The sequence below is a fragment of the Nasonia vitripennis genome, chromosome 3 (assembly GCF_009193385.2).
Source record: "Nasonia vitripennis strain AsymCx chromosome 3, Nvit_psr_1.1, whole genome shotgun sequence".
NCBI classification, from domain to species: Eukaryota; Metazoa; Arthropoda; class Insecta; order Hymenoptera; family Pteromalidae; genus Nasonia; species Nasonia vitripennis.
In genome coordinates, this window is record NC_045759.1 from 20,939,882 (window position 1) to 20,967,421 (window position 27,540).

General features: G+C 47.5%; 1 protein-coding gene across 8 annotated transcripts in view; it reads right to left on the reverse strand.

Annotated features, from left to right (window-relative positions):
• The window catches only part of LOC100113585 (microtubule-associated protein Jupiter), a 56,104-nt gene that overhangs the window by 23,459 nt on the left and 5,105 nt on the right, over positions 1-27,540 (reverse strand). The gene's annotated exons all lie outside the window — the stretch shown is intronic.

Here is a 27,540-nt window from a genome sequence, read left to right on the forward strand (position 1 = left end):
CTGCTGCATGCCCCCCCCCCCCCCTCCTCGCTGTCCAAAAGCCGGAAGAAAAGCACATCGTCATCGTCATCATCATCGCGTGCGCGAGCTCCGCGTATAATCGTCGCGTTATTTCAATCAATTAGCCGCGTTTTCGAAATTGTATCGCCCTGTGGTGTACACAAAGTCTCTCTCGGCCCTTCTTTTACGAGCGAAGCGTCAGCTGGTGTACCGTTACCGAAAAGCGTATTATAACTCGGTACGGGTATATCTTGATTGTCGCAATACGCGCGTGTATAGAGTTCGGCCGATGGGCAACGCTTTTGAAATTACTCCTATAAAATAAAATCCGACGAATCGTGCGAAAATCGTCGGGAGCCGAAACAATGCCTCGCGTTACAATACGTGCACCTCCTACCCGATGAAAAATCGTAATTACAACCACACGCAGCTGCCTCTAAATCCCGAAGACGCTACCTCCTCCAATAATAATCCCGTCTAATAAACAGCTATATGTCAGGTGCCCCCCCCCCCCATGCGCCGACAATAACATAACGCGATTCTAACGGCGAGATTAGAGCCCCGGCAATACACACTCTCGTGTTCTATTACGGCTGTCAGCCAGAAATCTCTCGCCGCGCACGAAAAACACAGAAGAAGCGCAGCGGATGATGAATAATAAATATAAATCGTGATTCTAATTATTGATTGCGGCGGGCTGCTCGGCCAAACTCGTGCGCCGCAATTTGCGAAGCGCATAAGCTTGCGCTCTTTCTCCCTATATCGTGCAGAGGTCGCGCTCTTCAACTTTAACACTGCCCCAGCCTAGATCATGATGATGATGATGATGATGATGATGATGGTCTTGACGGTCAAAAGTAGAAACGTGCTGGCTTTTTACCGGCCGTTTGTTGCGGAGCACAGAGAGCAGACGACTATATGCGCTCAGAGCTCTCTGTTATTAGAACGGAATGTGAAAGTGGAGATGGAGCTCCGCTCTCGAATGTTATATGGATCCGAGCGATATATCGGATATACGCGGCGAGATGGGAGCGTTTTTAATTATATTATAATACGATTTTTCGAAAGAGCGCGTTGTGATTTCTATACTCGGAGGAACGATTTTCGGTCGGGAAAACAACGCAAAAATAATAGCTTGTTCTTTGCGAGAGGGACTCGTTGGTATATCGACGGGATAATTGAGCATAATGACGGCGCTTTCGCGCGAGGAACGGATTTACATCCGAATGTCATGCGCGAGAGAGTAGAGTTTTCGAGGCGCTTTTAACGACCGTTTTTTTTCTCCTCTACGTGAGTATACAGAAAAAGAGGCGCAGCAGTGCGCTTTTGGCGAAAGCGACTTTTCATAAAAACTTTTACATACTTGATTCGCGCGGGGAAAGGCTGCTCGTTCGAGCCCTCAAATCGGCAATTTCCGTCCCGACACACTGGGCTCCAGTCTAGCATGACTCGCGCGCCGAATTCCAAAGCCTGCGCGCAAATTTTTCGGCCCTCCGTAACACACACATCAAGGGGGGTCTTTCGTCCCCCGACGACTTTCCGGGAACTTGCGTCGCCCAGACCGGTGGTTACGCATGAATGACCGGCGTCGCGACGCCCTTTCCAGACACACACAGTCTGCGTATATGGGCGCGTCGCGTGTGTGTAAACGGGGGAGTTTACGCGCTGCTGGTCATTTCGACGTGTGCTGCGCTTGCCGCTCTGTGTATTAATTCACCGAGAAGGCTGTATATGACCATACAGTGTGCGGGTGTCTCTTTGGAGCAGGCAATTCGGCCTGTTATTAGGGATTGCATTTTTCCGTAAGAGAGAGAACTGTTTAGTTTGTCATTTCTATATCTGTGAGAGTAAAAATCGTGAGTCACTGTACAACTAAGAAAGAATCTAAGCCGTGCGCGAGTTCGGTCGCGCGTGAAAAATTCGAAATTCTAAAGCCTCTCCGCTGCGCTGCATCACATGACCCATACAGACGCTGCACACGCGTCGAGGGGGTCGCGTGCGCGCTCTTCCAATCTCCTTAATTAATTCATTCGGCAAATGGTGCACGCGTAAGCGCGACGAGAGAGGAGAGTGAGAGAAAGGGAAGAAAGCGCGTCCCTCGTTACTTTTTTTTTTCGAAAATTTGCGCTCGAAAGGCTTTTCAAAAGTCCCGCCTTTCTTCTTCGTCACTCTTTGTGTACCGCAAGTTCACGGACGCACTGCTCGTTAGGCGAGTTTTTTTCGCTCTTTATTTTTAATTGCATTCAAGATCGTCGATAACGATCGACCTATTTTCAATTCGAAAAATTCGCGTAAACCGTATATATTCTCTGGTAATAAAAGTAAGCAGAACTCGACCTTGGCAATGGGGAAAGCCGCGCTGCGCGATGGATGCAAATGGTCGGGCCGATGAACTGGATATCCCCGCCCCCCGCTCTGATGTCTCCCGTACACATACAGTAGTTGCTGTTTCCGAGTCATTGTTATGTGGCACGCGGTGTAACGGTACACAACAGTGGGGCCACTTTTCCGGGAAATCTCTTAAAAATCGAAATGCCCGCGCCGGAGAGTAAACGTCCTCGTCGTCGTTGGAAGACTTTCGAAGAAGGAAAACGGTATATAGAGCGCGGGAGGGTCGATCGGCAGCAGCAGCGATGCAGCAAATTAGAAGGAGGCTCGCAGCTGCTCCTGGATTTTGTTCCTACGAAACGAAAGGATCGACAGATTTGAGGAGGAAACGGCGAATAACCGAGGATTGATTTGCTCGTTCTACCGCGTCGCCGCGACAGGTTTCCAGAAGCGACTATCTCGATTTGCCAAAAGTCCGTCGAGCGAAACGACGAGTCTCTCTCGCATGAAATTAGAATATAATCTCGCGCGCGGAGATGGTGTCTTACGAAAGCATACCGGCTTCGTTAAGATGCTAAGTACTGTGTCGAGCTCTCTGCGGTGCAGTGACGCTGACGAGGTAAGCCGATACTCGCGCGAGTGTCTTTTCGAAGCGAAGATATCTGGAGGAAGTTTCGGAAATTCGAAAAAGAAGAAGGAGCCGCCGGTACGAAAATACACACACACGCGCGCGCGCGTACTCAGTGCACTCGGCGAACAGGTTCGATGCGCTCTCTCTCTCTCAGACTTGAGTATTTTTACACGCCGCGCGGAGTTTTTACACGTATTTCCGTGTGTGACGCCGAGGAAGGGTCGACGAACGTTGAATTATTTATCATCATCGGTGGCGATTCGCGTGTCGACGAAAAATTCTTACGATCCAACACACACACACAGCTGCAGCAGTTACGTCAAAGAGCAGCAAGAGAGATGAGAAAGAAGCTATATAGCATAAGGAACTAAAGTACCGCAGCGCGCTAACATTAGAAAGAGCCCGCGGCCATATCTCTCTCCCTCGTAATTCGTCTTCTTCTTCGCCTTCGTCTTCCTTCCACTCGTGCAATTATCCTCTCTCGCGCCCCCCTTTTTTCCCTCGCCCGCGGAAAAAGACTGATTTTATAATCGCGCAAATTGCGCGCGCGCCTTCCTTTTTTACTCCTCTCGAAGAAGCTGTATACAACACTCCACAGCGCACAATATAACGCACGTGCGTTTACGGCCGCTCGAAAATGATTAAAAGAGAGCGCCGTTTATTCTAATGGGACGAGTATTACTACTCCTTTTTCGTAATTCTTGCATAGGCTCTCGTGTTATTTTCCCTTTCCGGAGAGGGCAAATCATTGTTCTTATACGCTACCCGCTCTCTGCGCTCTATAGTCGGCGCTGCTGCGCGTGGGAGTATGTTGTGGGACATTTTTCTTTTTATTCAGCGGAGACACATCGATCGCTGCTGACGGAATAATCGAGGCGGATAAACGCAGCTCTCTATCTAAATTCGGCCTAATCGCAGGGTATATATAGCATTGACATCAGAGAGCGCGGACTGGAATTATTTGGAATTAAGATAAATTACAGGACAAAAAGTAAGCGGCCCGTAATGAATTAACGATGCCGTGCGCTGCTGATGAGACGGAGACAAAAGCAATCTTCGCTCGCTTAACAACCGACGAAGCTTTCGCCGGGTAGAGAGAGAGATTAGTCATTCCGAAAAGAGCGGAGGATGACAGTATAAAAACAGCAGCGGCAGCGTATAATGACGCGATGATATCCCAAGCGCTAACAATCTCTTATTAAAGTCGCCTACCGGTGTTCCAGAATTTTTCGCAACAGCAAGAGACGGCGTATTTGGGTTATAGAGCTTAAGCTTAATTTTTCTTGATATAAACACACACACACACTCGAGAGAGAGAGAGAGAGAGAGATGCGAGTTATGTCGCCGTGTGATGCGCGTTATTAAGCCTGCAATTTAGAGGATTTCACTCGGCGAGATTGGCTGTAAATTCGCGAGAGAGTAAGAGAGATAGACTTTTATAAGGCGCTTTTTGCATCGATTAGAAATTCGCTCGCCGTTAATCCGCAGGGAAGAATAAATTATACGAAAAACCAAGAGACTCTCCGAGCTGCAGAGTAAATCTATCATAAACAAGCGATCTGCGGAAGGCCGATCAATCACCGCTCGATAGTCATCGAGAGAAGATCGTAGTCGTTTTACGTAACTTTCTCAAACCTGCTGTGCTCGTGGAAAAGCAGGTCTCGTTCCCGACAAAGAAGCCGACGACGACGATACACACAGACAGGAAGGAGAGTATCGGGCAAGTGCACGCGAGACGTCGGAAAAATCAATCTCGGACGCGAGCTCACTTTCCTTCCGCGCGCACGATTCGACAACCCGGTCTCCTTTTAAACCTTTTTTTTTCTCTTCCATCCACTGCACAACGTGTGTGGCTTCCATACACATATTGTGGAGAGAGCCGAAAAAGTGCATTTCGAGCTATAATTAGCATCCGCAGTAACCCGATAAGCTTGTTTACCCCCCGCACAACAACGCATCTCCACCTACCGCTTCTTTCCACCCACGCATAACACCTGGCAGTCGAAAAGCCTCTCAACTCGCAAAAAAAAGCACAACACACACGCTTAATACAACTCTCGGGGAGCGTCTGAAATACCCACCCATCGGTACTTTCCATCTCTCGCGCGAGCGCGGGAAATATCGAATTTCAATTTTTCTCGCGCGAGAGCGAGCGAAGGAGGTATATAAATGGGAGGAGATGATTGTTCTCGCTTCTCTCTCTCTCTCTCTCACTGACAGCGCTTAGCCGGGATTATTTTTAGAGAGGTGTGCGCGCAGCTCTGACGCTGATGCCCAGAGCAGATTCGAGGTGTTACTGCTGTCTAATGAGAGGAGGTTCCAGTACGATTATTGCAGGACAATGCACGAAAGGGTTAACCGATGGGTGGAGCTGCTGCTGTCGCGATAAGAGATCGTTAACGAAAATCGCGCGAGTGTGTCCAGCCTGCTGCAGACTAGCTTCTTCTTCGGAATTGACAAAAAGCAGCAGGATCGGCTCATTACGCATTCGATCGGAGGAATTTCTCCCAATCACGCGGAGCCATCAGCAGTAGTCGTAGTCGGGGAAGAAAACGCAGCGCGTCGAATCGCAGTAGGTAGAAAATTACCGGTGAAAGTTATATAGGACTGAGAGAGGTGCATCTCCAGCGAACGGTAAATCAAGCTCGGAATGAAGAGTGCCGAGGTGATTCGGGGGAGAAAAAATTAATCGAGCGCCTAAATACCGGCGCGCGCGGTGTAAAGCGAATAAAGCGAACGACGCCGGTGGTGCGGATCGGTAAATCACGATGACACGGGAGAAATGCGCCAGCCAGTCGTGTTACATCGCGCCGTTATATTATTAAGCCTGTTTTCGCCGTTTTATTATACATCATAGCTAGACGACGAATTGCCTTACACGCGTATATCTATGAGACGGCGTAATTACGCGTTGGCATATTACACTGCACGAGACACGTGTCAAAATCCGAGTCTCCTAATTAAAAGGCTTCTCTCGGCGATGCGGAGAGTCCCTCGATTTGTACATTATGTGAGAGAGAAAAGCGAACCTTGGGAGATGAGAAAAATGAGAGAAAGAGAGACAATGGGGGAGTATAGTCGACGGGGCGATGCAACGACTTCCGCCGACGACGACGTAATGATAATATTCGCGCGGCTTTTCTTCGAAGGGTATGAAGTTAACCCGTGTGTACGGTTATATGCGGTGAAAAACGCGAAAAAGTATAACGTCGAACCGAAATAGTCCGGAGGCGCGACGCTCTTAAACGTTATTTCGACGAATATAAGCGCAATTACGAGTCCTAATCTCTCGGACAATGGATCAAGGCAATGAAGTCATGATCGAAAAAAAAATCACCTTACTTCTCGTTGCCGATTTGACCCATTAAGCCTCTAACGATCGTCTCCTCTCATCATCTCTCGAGAAAATACCAGCCCAATTAAAATGGGAAGCGCGAGCGACAAGTATTATAAAGCCGCACCGCACCTCGTAGTTGCGTTGCGTAACGCCCGAAGAGCCTTGATAGCGGAGACACGTGCCGTTTTGGAGAGAAGAAGAAGAAGAAGAAGAAGAAGACGACATCCGTAGCGGATGGGCGTAATCGGCATATATTTTAACGACGCGGCCGGGCCTGTGTTGTATGTTTCTGCTTCTCTTCCGGTGTTATGAGCCGCGACTTTTAATATTCAACGGACGATTTGAGCCATGGCCCGGCCCTTCCTCTCTATACAGATATACCTATGCACCTGATTTTATGATAGACAATCCGTTACGCAATCGCGTGCTGGACTGCATTATACTACGGAGGAGACGTCTCGTGCATGAGGCTTTATTTTTTGACGGGGGCAATTGTGTCATCGTCGTCGTACGGAGAGGTACCCTTTCGATCTAGGTCGATGCAGATATCCGAAGCGAGATATGTACTCGTATATTGTACTCACGCTCGACGGAAGAAGACACGTGTGTATGTTTACGGTACTCACCTGGAACAGATAAATGAACGGGAATGTTAGTTACGAATATGTTCGATTACGATTATTAAAAATATAGCTATGTCGGGGTAAATTCTGGCGAGTGGCCAATCGATAATCCACAAAAACACGCGAAGCCAAAAATAAAGCCGGAGGAAGCTCGCACGAAATTCGCTGAGGTTCGCCGGAAGAGATCTCGAGGGGTAAGGGGCACCGGTGTGCTCCAGATTATAAAGCTGTGCAGTGGATCGATAGCGTATTCCGCAGTGTCGTATGTATACATCTGAGTGTCTCTATCGGAAGGGCATCGATCATGTATTTTCGAATCACTTGCGTAACAACTTTGTGTGTTTTAAGGCGAGTCCTGATTTATCATCGAGCATCGGATTCGCCAGATCGTCCAAGCAAGACGTATAAATATAAATTTCGAGTATAGATAAGGTCACGGTCGACCAGACGCTGCTGCACCTAAATCCTCGCTATTGTCTCTCTCTCTCTCTCTCTCTCTCTCTCTCTCTCTCTCTCTCTCTCTCTCTCTCTCTCTCTCTCTCGCTTCTCGGATCTAATCTTCTCGGTTATCTCTCTTAACACCTGGCGCGACGACTGGGCAGCGCGCTTTCCGATGAATAATTAATTCGCCAAGCTCTATTTACGCGCATCTCTATCTCGCGTAGGTTTATTTTGACGGAATAAGACGGATCAGTGCAGTGCTTGTATAGGCTACTTTCGAATTTGCATAGAGCGAGAGCTTTCCGCGGATTTACACGACGTGTAACGCGCAAGTCATTTCGCAGTGAGATATAACGAACTCATTCATACAAGTATGTGTAGTAGTGCTCACTTTCTATACACTCGCGGATGTGTCTCACTTATCCGCAGCGCATCGACGCTTATGCCGTTCAAACATCCCCCGGCATGTCCCAATCGAACGAGTGAAACACACGGCGATTGAAATGTACTCTCTCTCTCTCTCTCTCTCTCTCTCTCTCTCTTTGTTGCACTCGGTATATCGTTAATTGGAAAGCTCACATAGGTATACGAACACTTATATTTATACGCCGAGGCGGTACGGTGTGTACCGTTAATTTAATTTCAGACGTGGTTCCGCTCGGCGGAGCGACAATCGAAAATCCCTCTTCCGGATTCCCTGGTCACTTCTTTTGTGCGCTGCATAGCGCTGTCTTGGGAACCCTTTCTTGCCGCCGCCGCCGTCGCTCTTTTTGCACTGCGGGTGTGCCGTTGCAGCGCGCGAACTCGTTCGTTCTGTGTACATCCTCTTGAAAGTGGGTTAACGCGCTGCTTTTCAGAAGAGAATTTTGCAAAATGTTTTTCTACACATATACCGACAGCCGATCGGTCATACACGTATCTATACATAATACAGCCAAGCCGGTTTTCCCGGAAAATCGAGAAAAATTCCGCGTGTAATCTCCGTCCAATGATCGTCGAGGGAAGAGAAAAACGACGAAGATTCGCGTTATAATTAAGCTCCTCGTCGAGTCAGTGCGTATTATATAGACAAAAAATCCCCACGGCTATCTCGACCATCCCGGAGAAACAATTTCCCGGCGCCGCGGTAATGCATTTCGGAAATAAATCATTGGGAGTTTATAATACGCGCCGCGGCGGTTCCCCGATCTCATCGTCGTTAGCACGAGCTGGCGTATAATCGCGGGAATCTGAACACGTGCGTGAGCTGCTATACACTGCTCCGTCATCTTCTTCGCAGTGTTCGCGAGGGAAAGTGTGCAGCTCTGCGGCTTTGGGCGATGGCTCAAGGCATGCATATATGACTTTATACAGATGAAGATTAGAAATAGTACATTACGATACGTGTGACTTAAATGGTTCTTTTTTACACGGCGCAGTTAGCACCCGAGCGTAGCGAGGGCGCTAAACGCCGTGTAAAACCGAACCATTTAAGTCAAGAGTATCGTATAAAATTTTATAGCACAGACTGCTAAAATCCGCAAGTCTCGCCTATTCGTGACTAAAGTAGTCCTTACTTGCACCGTGAGGTTGGCGCACGAGCGTAGCGAGTGTGATAAACACGGTGCAAAAAAGGACTACTTTAGTCACAGATAGATTAGATTAGATTAGATTAATTGCTCTTTATTTTTGTACATTTTGTTGTACATATAACAAATATAGTGTATTATGATAAAGGAATAAATAAAATTTGTGTAAGGGTATATAGTATAAGGTGTGTGTGATGTTGAGAGATGACATGAGATGAAAGAGAATGTATGTATGTTTGTGCGATGTTTATGTGTTTTCCAAATTAAAGAAATAATTTTTGGCTGCTTATTTGAAGTGTGATATGGATAGTGTGTCGCGAAGTTGAGATGGAAGGCTGTTCCAGAGGTAGGAGGCGCTGATGAAAAATGAATTCCTCAGCGTCTCCGTCTTGAAGGACGGGATGTCCAGTGGAGTCACCTCGCCCCTGACAGGCCTGAGTGCGACGTGGAAGTCAAAATAGGCTAGTAGATAAGCTGGCATTGAGGTGTTGAAAATTTTTCTAAGAAAACAGGCCATGAAGTACTTCCTACGTCCGGCGGTGGTGAGCCATTGCAACTCACGCCTGTAAGGGGAGATGTGCTCGTCCCTCTTTACACCATAGATGTATCGGATTCCCGTATTGACAAGCCTCTGCAGTTTTAAGTCAAGCTCTTGAGTCAGGTCGCAGTAAACAAGTGAGCAGTAGTCGATGAGGGGAAATAGGAGTGCTTGCACCAAATGTTGGCGCAACCTGAGGCGTGACTTAACAGCGGATTTTAGCCACACTGTGCTATAAAGGGATTTTATAGGAGCCGCTATCGATTCATCATTTTGTATTATAGAAAAGAGCTCGATAAGACAATAAAACACGTCGTTGTCAACCGATCCTCACCTGTCACAGGTGAAGAGGATAAGAAAAAAATGACTTTTTCTCCACCACGCCGTTACACGCAGCTTCTCGCGCGACGCGGAAGTAGGTGTTGCCCTCGAGATTATGCGCGCGGAGCAGCAGCGTAATTGCGCGGCGGCGGCGGCGGCGGCGGCGGCGGCGGCGTTTCTACCCGATGATTCTCGAGTGTACGGAGAGATATAGCTCTGCTGTGGGATGGCAGCTTGATTCCAGCAGAAGAAGACGCCTCGAGGCGATGGCTACTGGTTCTGCGCGAATTATAGACGCGTGTATGCTTTTTGCCTCGACGTGTGTGCACATACTACATGGCTGATCTCGAGATCAGTTGTGCCAAGTAATTGCGTTGGGATTTCGTCGAGATATAATTGGAATATTATTCAAATGAGAGAGGTTTGGGTATAGAACAAAGGAGTGATTAATTTCATTATTGTTTTTCGGCGCTCGATTCAACGTATAGCTCGGGCGCATTAAAGTGTTACGAAAAATAATTGGAAACTATCTGTTTTCTAATGTCTCGCCTATAGGCTCCGCAGCGGCGGCGGCGGCGGCGGCGGCTGCATATAGAGGTGAAAGTCGACACGCCGACGAGCCTTTTAAATTACGAGATTAGAAGCTCACAAGTGAGCCGAACCGATCCGTTATTATTTAATATCTAATTATCCGCGCCTGATTGTGAGAGATGCGCGCGCGCGCAAAAAGTCCGAAGTGAAATTGATGTCTTTATACGCGCGGGCTGATCCCTGCAACAGTAGTCATCAAGTTTCTCTCTCTCTCTCTCTCTCTCTCAATCTATCTCCGAGGTGTAATTTCGAATTAGCCGATAATCCGTGTAATTTATTGCGTCATTTTTTTCAAACGATATCATATTTTAACAATAACGAGTGGAAGCTGCACCGAAGAGAGCCAAACCGCGATCGACATCAGAGTCGAGAGTATAATACAACCCACAAGCTTCGGCTGCAGAGTGGAGCGAAGGGTTGCGCCGGATGTGGCATGAAAATCGGTCTCGCTCACCTGGCTCGTAACGACGGGAAACGTTATAATTGCGCGCGCGAGTACAGCGCGCCGAGAGAGCGAGCTTCGGTCGCCCATAGCTCGCTCGATCTTCTTCGCGTTTAATCGAGCGCGATGAGACAGAACGAGCCGCCGAATCATATACGCCGATGTCGGTATCCGAACGAATTTATATCGCTACTGCTTTTTTTCTCTTTGCCGAGATGTTCTTTTTGTGCGGTGTACACTCGAGAGAGAGAGAGAGAGAGAGAGAGAGAGAGAGAGAGAGAGAGAGAGAGAGAGAGAGAGAGAGAGAGAGAGAGAGAAACAGGCGAGATAAGGGTACAGTTATACACATTGATTTTTGGGAATAATATTTCGGGGACACAGCATCGCGGAGGATGGGGTTATTAATCAAGATTGGGATCTTGAAGTTTTCGACGTCGGGACATTAATTTTGCGCGCGGCGTAAACGACTTTCTAGACATATTTGAGCAAAGTGCATACACCGGCTGCGAAATTTGCGAGGATCGATGTGTTATAGCCACTCCGTGCGCTTTCCTAGTTAGATACTAACACGATTTTTAACCCGCAAGATATAGCTGAATTAAGGGTAAAAAAAACACAAAGAAACTTCGAATCTAGAAAGTCATACGCACAATTAATTAAATACACACACACACACACGGCACGTGTAATACAAGAAGTAAAACGAAAGCTTATCAACGCAATTTCGCGTGAAAGTCGATTCGCGGAAAATTATATTATATGCATTCCCAGCGTGTAACGGGAATATCTCTTGGACGATTTTTCCTCTCTTTCAAAAACTATAAACCGGCGGCGATTCCGAAATGTACATAGCAGCGTCGCTACACTGCTCCCAATTGGAAAAACAAACGAAATACAATCCGTTGCATCATCATCCGGGTCGTCTAAATAGAAAACGAGGCTCATTTCGAGAAAAGAACGTAATAATCAATCAGCAGTTCCAACTGTAACTACAGCTGTTGCTGCTGAGACGACACGTCGGCGGCGAGAAAATCATTCGCTCTATTGCGCGATGCTGCTGCTGGTCGCGTAATTTTCAATTGCGTGAAAGCAGCGGTAGATCATAAAGCAAACAAAATTATATCCCGGGCTTTGAACGGAGCCGTGGGAACCGGCTACTGTGTGCGTCTTAGCGCGCGAATTTCAAAACGCACTTTTCATAAATTTCGCAAACTCTCGCGGCTCCTGCTGCTGCACGTGACGCGGAAAAGACGCGAGTGAGTTATGGGGTTAGATAGAGTGAATGCTTAGAGTCTGAGCCTTCTTTTGGACGATGCTCTGCGGCGCGTAGGATTGAGATATTGGTCTCTCTGCAGGTATGTGAGGAATAAATTAGCTTTGATTAGCTGTGAAAAAGTTGTTTTTCGGATTCCGATGAGTTATACGAAGGTTATCGATTTATAGAGCCTCTTGACAAATCGAAAAATTAAATCAAGATTCAAGGAAAAATTCGTGCCTCCTTTTACGGTTATCCGCTCTTAATTAAAAGCTCAATCAAAGCCGCGTACCTCCACGCGCTGCAGCCCTTATAGGCGCATTACGCCCACGCGAAACCGCGACTTCGCCGAATACGCGTGGAAAAAAGCGTCCAGAAAAGGTCGTAGCTCCAAAGAGAGACAAGCACCTCGTCATCGTTGTGAAACAGCTCTCGGCGCCGCCGTGGCTTAGGGCCCGGGGCGTGAAATCGTCTCTTTCCGAAAGCTCGCCCTTTTTTTTCTCTCTCTCTCTCTCTCTCACGCGCGCGACGACACGCCCCGATTCGCCGCCGTCGAGCAGCACTTTCCAGCAGTGTATTACTGTACAGCGCGAGAGCGCATGGCAACAAAGCCGACGTGCAGCACAGTGGACTCCAGTGTACAGGGTTAAGGTGTGAAAGTCCGAGACTCTCGTTTCTCTCGGTAAAAATTCGTTTTTGATGCGGCGAATAGCAGGCATTATTTGCTTAAATTACAGCTCATTAATTAATAGCCAGCAGAGGGTATACCGTTGCACCAAACAAGCGACTTCTGCTAGAGGAGAAGAAGAAAAAAGCCAGGGAAAAGTCTCAAAGAGAGCCTACTACCATACTCTCAGAGCCCAACGCAGGTATATAAGCTCGAGAAAATTGGCGAGCTGCGCAATCGACGCGCTTCGTTTCTCGCACTACACGCACGCGAGATCCTGCGCGCGCATTTAATGAGTAATACGGCCGTGCGGGGAGATAATAAGCGAGAAAGAGATAGAGATACATTCAATTGCTCCCCGGCGCGCGAATGAATTTTTATGCGCAAGGAAACCCTTTTAATTTCGTGCACATCCTTCCTCTCTATCTCTGAGCAGCAGCTCTGGTGTGTAGTATGTAATGGAACGAAGGCAGGAGGCGTTAATTCGCCTCTTGTATAGAGCACGGAGTGGTGCTTCTTCGACCAGGGGTCATTCCGCTCGCTAGGAAGAGAATTAAGTCGAGGAGATAAGCCGTGGTGAGATTTTATTCTCTATACTCTGCGCACGCGGGAGAGTTTCTCATGTGCAGTGCGCGATTGTCGAGGGTTATATAATCGTGTGTCTCTGTGACTTTTTTTTTTCATTGTTGTAGCTCAGCCTTGACACAATATTTCGAGTTTGTTGTACCTGTACGAATGATCGATCAGGCTCTCTCTCTCTCTCTCTCTCTCTCTATACGTATATTAATAAGCGTTTGATTTTTGCTCTAACGCCGTGATAGCCGTTATTATTGTTATATTGTATTTCTCCGCAATTACCGGTAATTACCGGGATAATTCAACCAATACAACGCGAGCTAACGCGAAAACTGTGTCAGAGAGAATGAATAACGCGCTTGCGCGCGTATTTTTCGAGGATGGACATTTTTCATTTTAAACAATTACACTTTTTGTTATATCCTCGCGCAGCAACTCTCCTAATGATACGCTATAAAATTTGTTGCTTTGTGCTCTCGCGCCGGACGAACTTGGCGTTACTAATGACTGAAAAATCCGCGCGCGATGTTATAATGCCGCCTCTCGGCCGACGCTGTGTGCGTACAATTTTATATTATTTTTTTTTAATGGAACGAGATTTTCGTCTACTCTGCCGCACAATCAATTAACCCTCGCTATAATAGCCAAAGTGTGGCGAAGCAAAATCTCCTGACGACCCACATTACCAAGACTCTCCCCATAGCTATTCTCGCGATAAACAAACGCAATCTGCGTCACACACACACACACACACACACGTAGAGCCTTATCTCCTTCTCTCGGAGGTATATACCGGTCAGCGACTATGCAGCAGCAGTTAACGGCTCGAGGAGCCAGTTCCTGAGAGCTTCCGATGCGTTACGAGCCCTAATTAGGAGCATCCAAGCAGCAGCCGTAAGCGAGCGAGCGAGCCCCTCTCGACGCGCTCATTAACATTTCATATCGCATTGTTTGTTAATCGGGAATGGAGGGCACACCGAGTGTGTCTGCGCTTTTCTATTACACGCGCATACTTTCGCGACTCTTCCGCGCTTTCTTCTCTCTCTCTCTCTCTCTCTCTCTCTCTTTCAACGTGTACAGTGTCCGAGGAGAGAGAAAAAAGTGTCGGCCACACCGGCGCATTGTGCCTTCTTGGACTATATATACATCGCTTTCGAGAGAGAGAGAGAGAGAGAGAGAGAGAGAGAGAGAGAGATAAGGAGGAGATGCAGTTTGTTTGCAAAATAATCACGAACGGATTGCGGAGGTGTAATTCCTGCGCGAAGCATATAGCACACGTCGAATGCAAAGTACTTGCACTTGCGCGGATCGTTGGGAAAAACGATCACGTGCAAGCGGGTATTGTGTATCGGAGGTAGTATATCGTTGCGTGAATCATAAAAACAAACAATATAATACACATCGAAATGAATATGCTCGCGCCGCTGATATTTACGCCGGAGAAAGAGAGGAGAATCCTTTCCAAAAGCGGTCGCATTTTTTCCCTCGCTCGCGACCGATCCATTGTTCTCTCTCTCTCTCTCTCTCTCTCCTGATGTAAAACTTCCAACTCACGTATGCCAGGATAAAAGAATAATTAAAAATCGCCGGCACATACGGTTCTTCCTGCTTTTCGCGTGTATACGTATACGCGCACTTTCATATTACGTCCGATATGATCGATCAGAGAGTGAGAGAGACGGACTATGGATCCGCAAAGTGCACATATCTCTCTCTCTCTCTCTCTCTCTCTCTCTCTCTCTCTCCTGCTTTACCACTTTCAATTGTAAATCAGCTTCGAGTGTAGATCGTCGACGATAGAACAGCTAGCTATATGCAGGTGAGGCGTAGGAAATTGGCGACTCGCGCGCGCGATTCTCCCTTAGAGAACGAGTGAAAGTAGAAGCGATGACTCGTTCGCTCTTTATCCGAGATCTTCTCTCTCTCTTTCGCGTCGGTAAGTGCTATTTTATGGCTGCATTGTTCGAATTATTCGATCAGGTGTTTATGCTAATTTTCCCCCGAACTCGCTGCACTCACTCGCCCCGGTTCTCTTCGAATTAAGATTCGTTATCGTGTGTGCATTGTCTCTCTCTTTTCGGCTGCGCGAGTGCGAAATTACGTAAAGAGAGGCGTTTTCGCCCGTGATGGAGATACGGGAGAGTGTTTGCCCAGTCTCGAACGAGGATAATTTTAGGCGAGATTGAATGTAAATCATCGGCTCCGTAAACTCGGCAATTTTCTCTCCAACACTCGATATTGAAAACTCCCACGAGTTTATTCTCAAAAGTTACCCTTATCGCGACAGAATTCAGCACAATAAACTGGAAACGACGATTGAGACACTAGACGCGCGAGGCGGGCGATTAGAAAAAATTCCCGAGTGGCTGCACTCGAAAATCGCATCAAAACTTATCCCATCAGAGATATAGAGCTGCGGCAATCGTCTCTCTCTCATTCCGTAAGCGCAGTTTGCTCTACGAAATCACGCGGCGGCTATTTATTCGCGCTGACACGCAAACTGCACTAGACTATACCCGTCGACACTAAACTGTGCGTGACTCGAGTCCAGTGAGCGTCGGCCTGCGAAAAAGTGATTTTTCTCTCTTTCTCTTCTTCGAGATAACAGCCTGATGGGAATTATGCGCGAGGGTGAACAAGAGCGCGAAGCGATTGATTGATTGATTAATTGATAAGCCTGTCGTTAATCAGGCGCGTGAGAAGGTGAACTCTCTCTCTCTCTCTCTCTCTCTCTCTCTCTCTCTCTCTCTCTCTCTCTCTCTCTCTCTCTCTCTGTCTGAGCTTTTGCAAACGGTATTAGGATTCTGAAATATATCGAAGACACGCGCACCTATGCGTTATCTCTCGCGGCTATCGATAATGTACATATATGATACGCTTGGTATATCTGCTCGAGCAATCTATGAATCCTTCGAAGGATCGTTGAGGAAAAACGAAGAGAATAAGTTAGAGAGACTATCGAGCGATAAATTTCGCGATTATTCCCGAGCTTTCGCGATACGATTGTATAGTATACATAATCTAGAAGCGCGAAAAGAGAACAGAGCATCGCGGACTGTTTTTGACGCAGACAGAGGACATGGCGGAATTCCTCAAGAATCGAGTATACGGACACACAGAGACGGTTGAAAAAGGCGAATGTTTCGCCGTTAAAACGCAGCCGTGATAAATTAAGCGCGAGTGCGGGCACCGATCGATCCCGTTATGTACGCTTCTCCACAAAGAAAATCTCTCTCTCTCTCTCTCTCTCTCTCTCTCTTCGATGCGCCGCCGTACTTTCAATTACAAGCCCGGCTCCCGTCTATCACTCGACTTCAATCTCTATCGGGATATCTCTCGGAGGCTCGTGTACACCATAGGATATGAAGCTGTGCGGCCGTAAAAGCTCCTCCTGAAAAATGGACCGGGAGTAGATTATTGTCGAGAGTACAGCGTTTTTTAATTAGTTTTGTAGAAACAGTCCGCCGCCGACGACGAGAGAAAAAAAGAGAGCCGCCAGTTGGCTACACTCCCATCAGTCAGCGCCGCGTCGAAGAGATAGAGAGAGAGAGAAGAGCAAAAAGCCGCACCTTAGAGAAAATTTCTCCAGCACGAAGCAGCGGCGGCTCGGGTGATTATCCGCATTATTCACGCATTTCGCCTCGCGCTTGCGCTAAAGCGACTATTAATCGACATTTATCGGCGGCGCACGTGATGCATACCCGTGTAGTGTACGTGAGCGCGGGTAAAAGCTCGGAGAGCCGCGAGTGTTTATCGCAAGCCACGTACAAAGCCTCTCCATAGGTGATATGGAATGACACACGGGTGTGGACACAGCTGTAGTCGCTCCGCTGTTGGCTGCCTTGTAACTAGGCGAATCTACAAATCGTACACGCGGCTGATGTAGTGTGAAAAATCGACTGGCTCGAGTCCAGAATTCTATGTCCGTAAAATTCGAAACTTCAGCTCTTGACCTAGAACTTGTCGGGAGGGTGCGATTCGATCTCCTCCCCGCGCGAACTTTTATTTCGGGGATGTAAAGGGAGTTCTGACGGTTTCAAGGATGTTCCAGCTGCGATTACAATCGGACCTGTCGAATTCAATTCGACTGAATATATGGCAAAGAAAAAGTTTCCTGCTCCAAATAAATGTTACAGAGAGTTATAACCGCTCACCGTTAAGATTTTATCGGGATAATTTTCAAGAGCGCTGCTTTATTCGCGTAATACCCGTATAAATCAAGGATACAGATATACACAATAATATAACGAAGTGCATAGTAAGTAATATTTTCCGCTTTAACACCGCGGCGTATTTAACCGTTTGCAACGGAACCAATCACTCTATGGTCTGTTTGGGAGGCAACGATCCACTCCTAATCGCTTCCCCCCCATTCCTCTACATACGTATACGTATACCTTATACACTTTCCAACCTGAAGCACGGTAAAAGTTCGCGTTTGCCCTCGTCGATCGCTTCTCCATTAAATTAACGCGGATACTGCGGTATAATGCACAGTTACAGCTGACACGATCGAATAAAGCCCGAGAGACAATAAACAGTATAACGATCGGAAGTATACGAAAATTCCGCCATAAAGCAGCGATAAATGCACCGAAAACACACACGGAGAGCAGCTCGCGAGCTCGTATACAGTACCTATACACACACAGAGCGTATAGCAGACCGCGCCGATGAAAGCCGGTCAATTACCGGCGAGACTTTATGCACGCGGCGCCGTAAACACGACACATCCGCTGCCGCCGAAGGTTTATGCGAAATCGCGCAGCCTAATAGAATCCGATTGCAGCCGCTGCTAAACAAACGACCCTCGCACTGTGGATGGTATAGAAGCGGTGTATAACGAGCTGCGCCGTGGAATTACGGCACGTCATCGGAATAACGAATCGCGGATAGGGGGATGATGTACGGCTCGGATCTGTTTACCGCTTCGATTCGACTTATACGTATACTTATACATATCGATGATGAGTTTTCGCGTGGAGAGAGCGAGCGTTTCATCGATTCCCGTACCGAAATCGTTGCGAAATTGCAGCCGAGAGGGCTCTCAACAATGAGAGAATGGATCATCGCATCGTCTGCATATTCGATCGTCTGTGAATTTTCCGGCAAATTACGACAATCAGATAAGCAGCGATTAACGTTGCTATAAAGAGCCCGGCTCGAATTTTTACCTATACCGCGACTCTAAATTACAAGAAGCAGCAGCAGCTAGAGGCTTAATCTCGCGCGCGATCCTCTCTTTCCCGAGAGAGACAGAGAGAGAGAGAGAGAGAAGAGGTGAAACCTTTCATTAGACCCGCTGCTCCTCTCTCTCTCTCTCTCTCTCTCTCTCTCTCTCTCTCTCTCTCGGAGCGTAAGGCGAATTAGAATCAATCTTATTCTCCCTCTCTATACACTCGCTCGCGCGAGAGAGTAATATGATACATGTATATATACCTGATGCAGAGCGCAAATGGGTTCACGCTTTCTTGCGGCTCTGTCGCCGTGTGTTTTTCGTAAACAAACGAACGCCGACTTTTTCCGCACGTACCTATATACATATCCGCGTAATCCATAGAAAGGTATATGGACAAGTTCGATGGAAATTCAGGTTAGACGCTAACTGAATCTACCGATGTTTATCGGGATCATTCGCGACTTTCTAGAATATGCCTCGGCTGATAAAATCTACTATAGACACTACTGCGGTGCGAATGACACACTGCACGCACTTATGCAAACCGAGCGAAACTACCTGACCATGCGATGTGTGTATACCGCATTCGCGCGAGATTTTTGAGAAAAGACGTACGCCGGTGAAATACGATAACACCGAATTTCTAGTATATTGAATAACACGCGCCTACGCTGCATATAGGTATAATTTAACGTCACCTGCTCTCGGTAAAGGATCGTGGAGAGTGTTTCACTTTGCGGTAGTTTATTCGTCGGTCTTTCTCCTAATGACTCCGAGGAGTTTCGCGTCTCGTTTCTCGCTTCTTACGACGACGATGTTGTTTACATTCTTTTTTCGATTCGGAAAATGACGAGCTTTACTGCACCCTACGCTTTGATTAGTGCCAAGATTTATGGGTCTAAAATGAAAATTCTGGATTTCAAACGCGGCAACGAACTCACCATAAACATGCTTGTGTTTTTTCAAGTCGTAAACCGCGCGCGCGAACGAAATGAAAAGGGAAAAACTCGCAGACACACACGGCAGAGAGGTATATTACGCTCTGATAAGTGCCGAAGGTCGGGGTCGTAAAAAACGAGCCCGGCTGCAGAGATCCGTCGATACTCTTGTGTTGTTTCACTTTTCAGAGCGAGAGAGCCATCGAAGATAAGGAAATGGCTAGAGCAATTATACTCGCGCCGTGTGTGTAGCTCTGCAATTTTCTATACGTAATGGCGCGAGAGCTGATGCTTTTTTCCCCGGCGAACTTCCAAGAGGTTTCTTTTCGTTTATTATATATTCGCGGTGCGTATATTATAATCCAGACTTGAAAAAAAGAGTAATGAATCATTGCACTTTGTGCACACGTGTATCGTTGTGTGTGACTTACTCCTTCGCAGAACTGGCCCCATCTCAGCGTGAATCATTAGCTTAATACATATGATACGGTGATGTACGTGTACTACTCACCTGAAACAGAAAAAGAAGAAAGCTCGCATTAGGAAAAATTTCAGAGAGCTGCCATAATGTGTGTCGCGCAATATAATCTAGACCACCAACGGCGGCGCGAAAAGTATTCCGCGTCCCATATATATTTTTCCCTTGAATATATCCAGCAAAAGTAAGAAAACCTTATCGAATCGAATCGATAAGAGAGAGAGAGCATCTCTCGGCACCTCCAATAAAACCACACACACCCAAGCGATATACATTTTACAGCTCGCGTAAATAACTCGGCGCTGCATCTCCCGGCCCCTCGCGAAAAACAAAACTCTCGCGCGCGAGTATAAAGAGACGGATAAGGCTTTTTCCCGTTCCTTCCGCGAACGCGCGGGAAATCGGAGAGAGAGAGAGAGAGAGAGAGAGAGAGAGAGAGAGAGAGAGAGAGAGAGAGAACCGGTTGCAGATATCATCCGCGCGCGCACGTGCGCGCAATCGGACACCGCAAATTTCGTCTGCGCAGTTTTTCCAAAGAATCCGCGCACGCGTGAGCTCGATCGCAGATACGGGGCTGCTGCTGCTGTTGCGCTCTGCTCTTGCTATGCCGGTGATAAGAGGCGCAGCTCGAGTGAAATTTAGACGAGCTGCTCGTTCTCTCTCTCTCTCTGGAATTAATTAGAGCCCCCAGGAGTTGATGGGGACCGGGAATCGATGCCGTAAACTCGTTCGTTGTTAATTAATTTGCGTTCGAGCGGTTGCAAAACTTGAGCGCAAAAATAAGGGATAAAAGAAACTCGTCGCCGACCAGTCTGGCAATCCAGGCAAACATCAGCCGGCACTACGGCAAATGACATAACGAGACAATTAGACGGCAGCTCTCTCTCTCTCTCTCTCTCTCTCTCTCTCTCTGCACACAATTGTGTGTTTACTCTGTCGAATTGAAAGCGAGACGGGGAAAAAAGGCCGCATCCTTTAAATCGCGACGAGCCAAATTGACTCTAATTCGAGGCGATCGTCAACCTTCTCTCTTAATTCGAGCAATCCGGAAACGCTTGTCTTTATCTCTCACATCGCGTCTGTCGGCTGCGAGAAAACGGAGAGCTTCATGTATGAAAGGCGCCGCTTATGCGTAAGGGGCGACGAAGGAAAAAAGAGAGTATTTAATTCAGACTTGGATTGTCGGCTGCATTGTTTTTTCCTCTCGCTCGCGGCGCCGAGTCACGGGAAGAAAGGAAAAGTTCAAGACGACGGCTCGATTAGACAAGCGGCGAAAATTTGTCGTCGTCGTCGTCGGCGGGAGAAAATTCCACGGCGAGAACAATCGATTTATTTAGCCGACATCGCCGTGATCCAGATCCAACGGGTTACGCAAAAGCTTGTCAAGTTTCTCTTTCGTGTATCTAGGATGATTGGTTAAATGTTCAACGAGCCTTGTGTTTAACAACGCAATTTTACAAACTCTCGAGAGGAAGTGCGCGCGATGAGGTTAATGCCTGAATTGTGTATACTGTAATGCAGTGGCGTGAGAAGATTATCAAGATTTATAATTTTTCTTTCTCACACGTGCATCACCACAGCGCAGAATAGTACGCGAACGAAAGCAAACGCGACGATGTTTACAAGCAACACACATCTACAGTCATTTATATCTGATCAAAGAGATATGTGAGTGAGCCGTCAAGAGTCATAACTCAAGAAAATTCGTCATAGCCGCGTCGCCGTTTAATTATCCTCCTCTTCGCTGCTGCAGCTCATCGGCTCTCTTCGGAAATAAAAGAAAGGAAAGCCATCCCGCCGACGACCCCGATGCGCGTGTGATAAAGAGCGAGAGAGATTTCACTGCGTGAAAGGCCCTTGTTCCTTTTCTTTTTTTCTCTCTGTGCTCCACCTTTATCGGCCCGCCGCCGCCGCCGCCGCGCGTATGACCTATACATACACGTTGGAAATCGAGGACGACGCAAATTAAGGAGTTTCTCGATGACGATCGACGCGAGCCGATCTCCACTCGGAATTAGAGGTATGTCTAGAGAGTCTATGCGCGTGAGTACTTATGCGGGGAGAACGAAGAGACGGAATTAGAGACGCTTGACCCCCCCCCCCTCCCCTTGTCGTTAACGGACTTAACGAGCGCCGTACACTCGGCTACCAGTGCTTTATAGCGGCTGTGGCGGCTACGTGTGTAATAAGGAAATATATTTCGCCGCGCTTTTTGATTTATCGCGCCGAGAGAGAGAGAGACGAGTTGAGTTTCTATACTCGTTCTTCTCTTGCGCTTTTAAGAGGAGAGACGGATCTGTAGCAGAAGAGGGTATCGGGTTTTATCGTCGAGCTTGCGAATTTGCATGCTGATGACTTCGGAAAAACGATCCGGATATTCCGTGATCGGAAATCGCACTTCCGAGTGTTGAGAGGTGAAAGTTCAACTTTACGAGGGAGATGCTAAAGGGCACAGTACGACTATAAAACGAGGAAGAAACTCGGATTTCTAAAAGGGCATAATAATGCGCTTCTCGCGATAAATACCAGCGGAGGAAAGTCCGTGAAACGATGCCTCTCTCTCTCTCTCTCTCTCTCTCTCTCTCTCTCTCTCTCTCTCTCTGAAAATGACATCGGTAAAAATAATCCCAGAGGAGAAGAAAGTCCATAGAAAATCAAGGAGGAAAGAATAGTGACGGCTAGAAACCTATATATTCGTCCATTAATACAATCCGAACTAGGTTGAAATGCCTGAGCCGATCGATATCCCCATGGCCCGGCCAACTTTTCCTCTTCTGCGATGCAGCCGCGTCAGAATTAAACGTCTCTCTGAAAGTCAGCGCCTGGGCACATGCGTGTGTACAAGGCATACAGTCGGAGCATTGATACCGCGAGAGAGAGAGAGAGAGAGAGAGAGAGAGAGAGAGAGAAAGAGACGGTCTCTCTGCTGCCCTCGCGGACGATCAGATAAAGCGGCTGCGGCAGCTAGGGAATTATGTAGGAAAGGAAAGGCGGATTTATTTACGCGCTTGCGGATTATAATTGGCGAATTATTCATTAGAGGCCAGTGTATGCGTGTGTGTGTGTATGTACGGAGCTTCCGGAGACTGACGGCTGCGTATAGTAGTAGACGGGGTTTATTAATTTAATTAACGGAGTAGGGAAGCTGTGTGTGTATAGGTTTTAATCGATCGAGTATTAATTAAAACGTCGACGACTGCAGCACTGGGCGATCGATCGCGTGGATCAATCAGCTTAATTGGTTGTCGAGGCGTCTGTGTGTGTGTGTATGGAAAGTTGAAAAATGAAAAGCTGCGTAATTAGGGGATCGTTAGAGGGGAAATATTTTTGAGAATCATTTTTCACACACGAGCTCCATACGTGAATTTATATTTTTATAACAGATAGGCTTCTTAATAACTTTACGGCGCGAAGAAGAAGAATCACCCCGAGAGACAGAGAGCGAAACAAGAAGATTCCAATCCCGTTCGGAACGTATAACACTGTCTTTTTACGATTGCCCCGCTCCGAATTGCCCTTTCGAGTTTTGTGCCTCGCTTCCGCCAGAAAAAAAAACAATGCCGCATCAGCATCATCGCCGACAGAAGAAAGTCGAGCTTCTCGCACGCAATCCCGTCGAGGAGAGCGAATAAAAAGGGCCGAGAGAGATTTTTCGTCGGCAACAATTATCGAGTCGAGGAGAGATAAAAAAAAACAGAGGTGCGGATCGACGGGTATAGCACGCGAAGCTCTCCTGCTATATCGACGAGTGGTCGCGTGCGAGAGAGCCTCTCGGACAAAGGGATTTTTATCGAAGCGGCGGCTTCTTTTTCTTTACGCTTCGCTCTCGAGAGCTTAACCGGAGAGCTCTCTGTTGTAACGGAAAATTAACGGAGTCACCTTCACGCAGAGGCTCGAGTTATAATACGTTGAAATGAGCGAGTGTCGATAAAAGTATTACCGCTAATTTCGAAAAGCGCATATCTCATGAAAGCTCGCGCGATAAATCGAGAAATTGCAGCAGTCGCGCGAAAAAACTACGGGAATATAACTCTCCAGCGTCTATCTGCAGCGGTGTATATCTGGGATCGAAATCTCGCGCGAGCTTACATGAGCGATTGCGTTCCGCAAAAAGCGGAACGAGTATATATATATACGTGTGTGCGCGTAGCGCATTAATATCGACGCCGCGCGTTAACGAGGTATTACTCCCGTGCGCGAGCGAGCTGCAGTGCTTCTAATGACGCGGAGTTTTTGCGGAGGAGGGGGACGATGCTTGATGATCGAATTTGCTGCGGTGTGCCATTTGTTTTCGACTTTTAAATTAATTATACTCGGCCTTCGCTCTTCAAAAGTATATAGATCGTTGAAAATTTCAGAGCCGAGTCGACGTGAAAGCGCCGCGTGCATATTCCGCCTCGTCACCGCTAATTTCTCCCCGCAGAGAGTATAATCCATATAGCAGCCGATTAATCCATCAATAATCCCCCCCCCCCCCACGAAACGCCAGTCGATCAAGAAACAAAAGACGACGCGACATTCAGCGGCTTAGCTCGTATACGTATCACAGTGGACCTATTTCGGCGAATCATAAAGCGCATACGAACCTGCAGCAGTGGCTCATCATTATGCGCGCGAGTCGCATCGGGCGGTTCCTCGTCGCGGGCCTCGATTGAATTCATAATTCAGCGACGCATTATAACGGGGAGACTGGTCGCCGTCGCTTCTATTGTAGAGCGTGTGCGTGAGAAAACGTGTTCTGCTGCCCACGAGAGAGTGCAGTGTCCTTTGCGATGCTTTTTATTATTTTTAAGGGCGAAAAATTGAACGACGAAGGGGGGGGGGGGGGATAAAGCTCGCTATCGCTTTAGGAGCTTCGTTCTACGAAAGCCGCGGGTGATACAGCAAATAGAGAGCCCGTGTCCTATCGGCGATATCGAGTACAACGAACTCTCTCCTGACTCAAAGTCGACTTTCCAGCAACGTGTACATACGACGACAGCCCCAATAGCCGGAAAAAAAAGAAAAAGCTCCGCGGCAGCTTATAACTCGAGCGCGCAGGTACAGGCATGCGTCATGTCTCTCTCGCGCACGCAGTTCTACAAATTTTTTGCACGCGCTCGACTCTGTGTATTATGAGTTCCGCGTGTCAGAGGCGCGTGTGTGTACGCGCGAGGGTGGGGCTATGACACGAATGTCGAACACGAGGCGTGCGAGTTTTTCGATACACCGCGTATATAGCTGAAAGTGTCGTGTAAAACGACTCTGTCATTGTAGCTGGAAAACGGGTTCCGGTTTGCCTTTTTTTTTCGGGCTTGAAAAGTCGGCACTGTAACGCTGTATTTAGGAGAAATCTGCTTAAAACCGCGTTTCGAGCTTTAACTCTCTCTCTCTCTTTCTCTGTTAAATCTCAAAGACTATAGCCTAAGCTCGCGGCGAGAGATTTACGCGGTGGTAGCGGAACGCTGTAAAAGTCAGAAGTCGGCGTAAAACTGTTCTTCCGTAATACAGACTCTCCGAAGAGTCGTATATAACTCGATCTGTGCCATACTACTTTCAGAGACAAAAGGACGACGATGATGAGCGATATGTGCGTGTAACACTTTTCTACTTTTTTAGAAACGACAGCTGCCCGCGGCCGCGGCTCTATTGACTACTATGTAGTTTTAAATTAATTTCTCGAGTGCGCAGCAGCAGAGTTTCTAAGTTTCCTTTTAGCCGCCGCTGTTGAGTGCTTCTGCGAAAACTTCTTCTTCGACGAAGCGTGTTTATATATTTTTCAAATTTTCGTTTATACCAATATTTCATAGCGCGATTAAAGCCAAGAGGGAGTTTCCTCTGCCTCGTACCGAACGACGTTAATTAAAGAGAAACGGCTTATCATCAAAGCAGAAATCCGCGTGATTATAAAGGATACTCGTACTTTATTGGCTAATATAGAAGCAAGCGCGAGCTGAGGGACGAAGAAACGCACTCTCGATGCATGAGCGCTAAAAGCCGGCTGTACGCTCGAAAAGGTCGCCGGCACTCGCGCGAAAGAGAGAGAGAGAGAGCAAAGGGAGAGATAACAGCGTTGCCAAATCTCGCACTTGTCTGCTCGGCGCAAACGCTATTTGAAGTTCCTTAACCCCGAGAGAGAGAGAGAGAGAGAGAGAGAGAGAGAGAGAGAGAACGATCAGTATGTCTTATACGTGTGTGTACGTATTTTAGTCTCTCGCGAGAGAGAGAGAGAGAGAGAGAGAGAGAGAGAGAGCAGCGTGTACGGCGCACGTGCCGTATGCAAATTCAATTTGGATTTTCACTTAGCGCCGAGATTCTCAGCTTCCTGGATTCTGATTAATTTAAGCCGGAAGTAAAAATCGGCAGATAGAAAAAACCAAGCACGATTTCCCATTCGATCGATCGGTACATCTCTCCAAAAATACACTGCATCGTGCACTTGGCATTAACCTCTGCCCGTCGAACTGTTCTCTGTCGGTCGTGTCGATACCTCGTCTCCTCCTGACCCGATGTTACACACTCGCGCAAAAATAGAAAGCAGACACTGCTCTCTGTCTCTCTCTCACTCTCTCTCTCTCTCTCCCCGTCTGCGTGCACTACTCTGTACGCGCGCGCGAGCTTTTGTTTTCTTTCATCGTATAGCACACATTGTTGCGCTCAATGAAACGGTGGCGCATTGATTGGGCGCGTGCGGAGCGTTTTGTGCGTGAAAGGGATCGGCTGACATGCTCCGTGGCTTTTTTCATGCAAATGTGTCTGGGAATGAACGATCGAATAGGGAGTAATGGATTGATCGTTTTCGCCGAGGAACGAATGTCGTGTTCTTTTTTATTGCCGCTGATGCTTCAGCTTATTGGGAATAAAGTTTGTTGATTTAAGAGCGTCGCCGTCGTTTTTCAAGAAAACCAGAATTCCAGAGTCGATATATCCCTCATACAAGGAGTTTATCTAGCGTGAATATAAGCTCCGATAAAATCCAAATCCTTTTGCAGCGCTCGGCGGCGCCGCCCCAAAAAGGGGATATAAACTTAAGCCGCTGCGCTTTAATACGACACGCGCTTTTGATAAGCGAACGTATTTCGCGGCGATAAAAAGCATAAATATTAATAAACTCCGAGCTTATCTCTCTCCCTCCTACGGAAAAAGAGAAAAAGAACTTTAAAACACGTTTAAAATTACCGCGTTTCCTTTCCACACGCTAATTCCCGCGATACCGATCTCTCCATTTTTCCACGTCCCTGTATATCCCGAAAATCACGTATTATCTCATTTTCCCCGAGTTAACCGTACATACACCTGGCAACAAATCAAAAAATAAAGCGACGGAACAGGTTACCGGATTGCACTGGCCGATAACGCACTGCACTGCATTCCTCTGCACAGCGCGACTCGAATTATAATGAGAAAATCTCGACCTTTCACACAACGGCGGCGACGATTGCGGCGGAAACATTGTTGCGTGTGCAGCAGCAGCAGCGGCGCCTATATGGCATCGATTGCGTGAGACGGCTCTTCGAGAAAAAAGCCAGGCAGGAAGTCGAGTGAACGGCGAATGCCGATCCTGCAATACGCGCGTTTTGAGGTTAGGTCGACGCTGCTGCTGCTGCTGCTGCTAAGCGAGTGCATTATAGCCAAAGATTCGCGTATA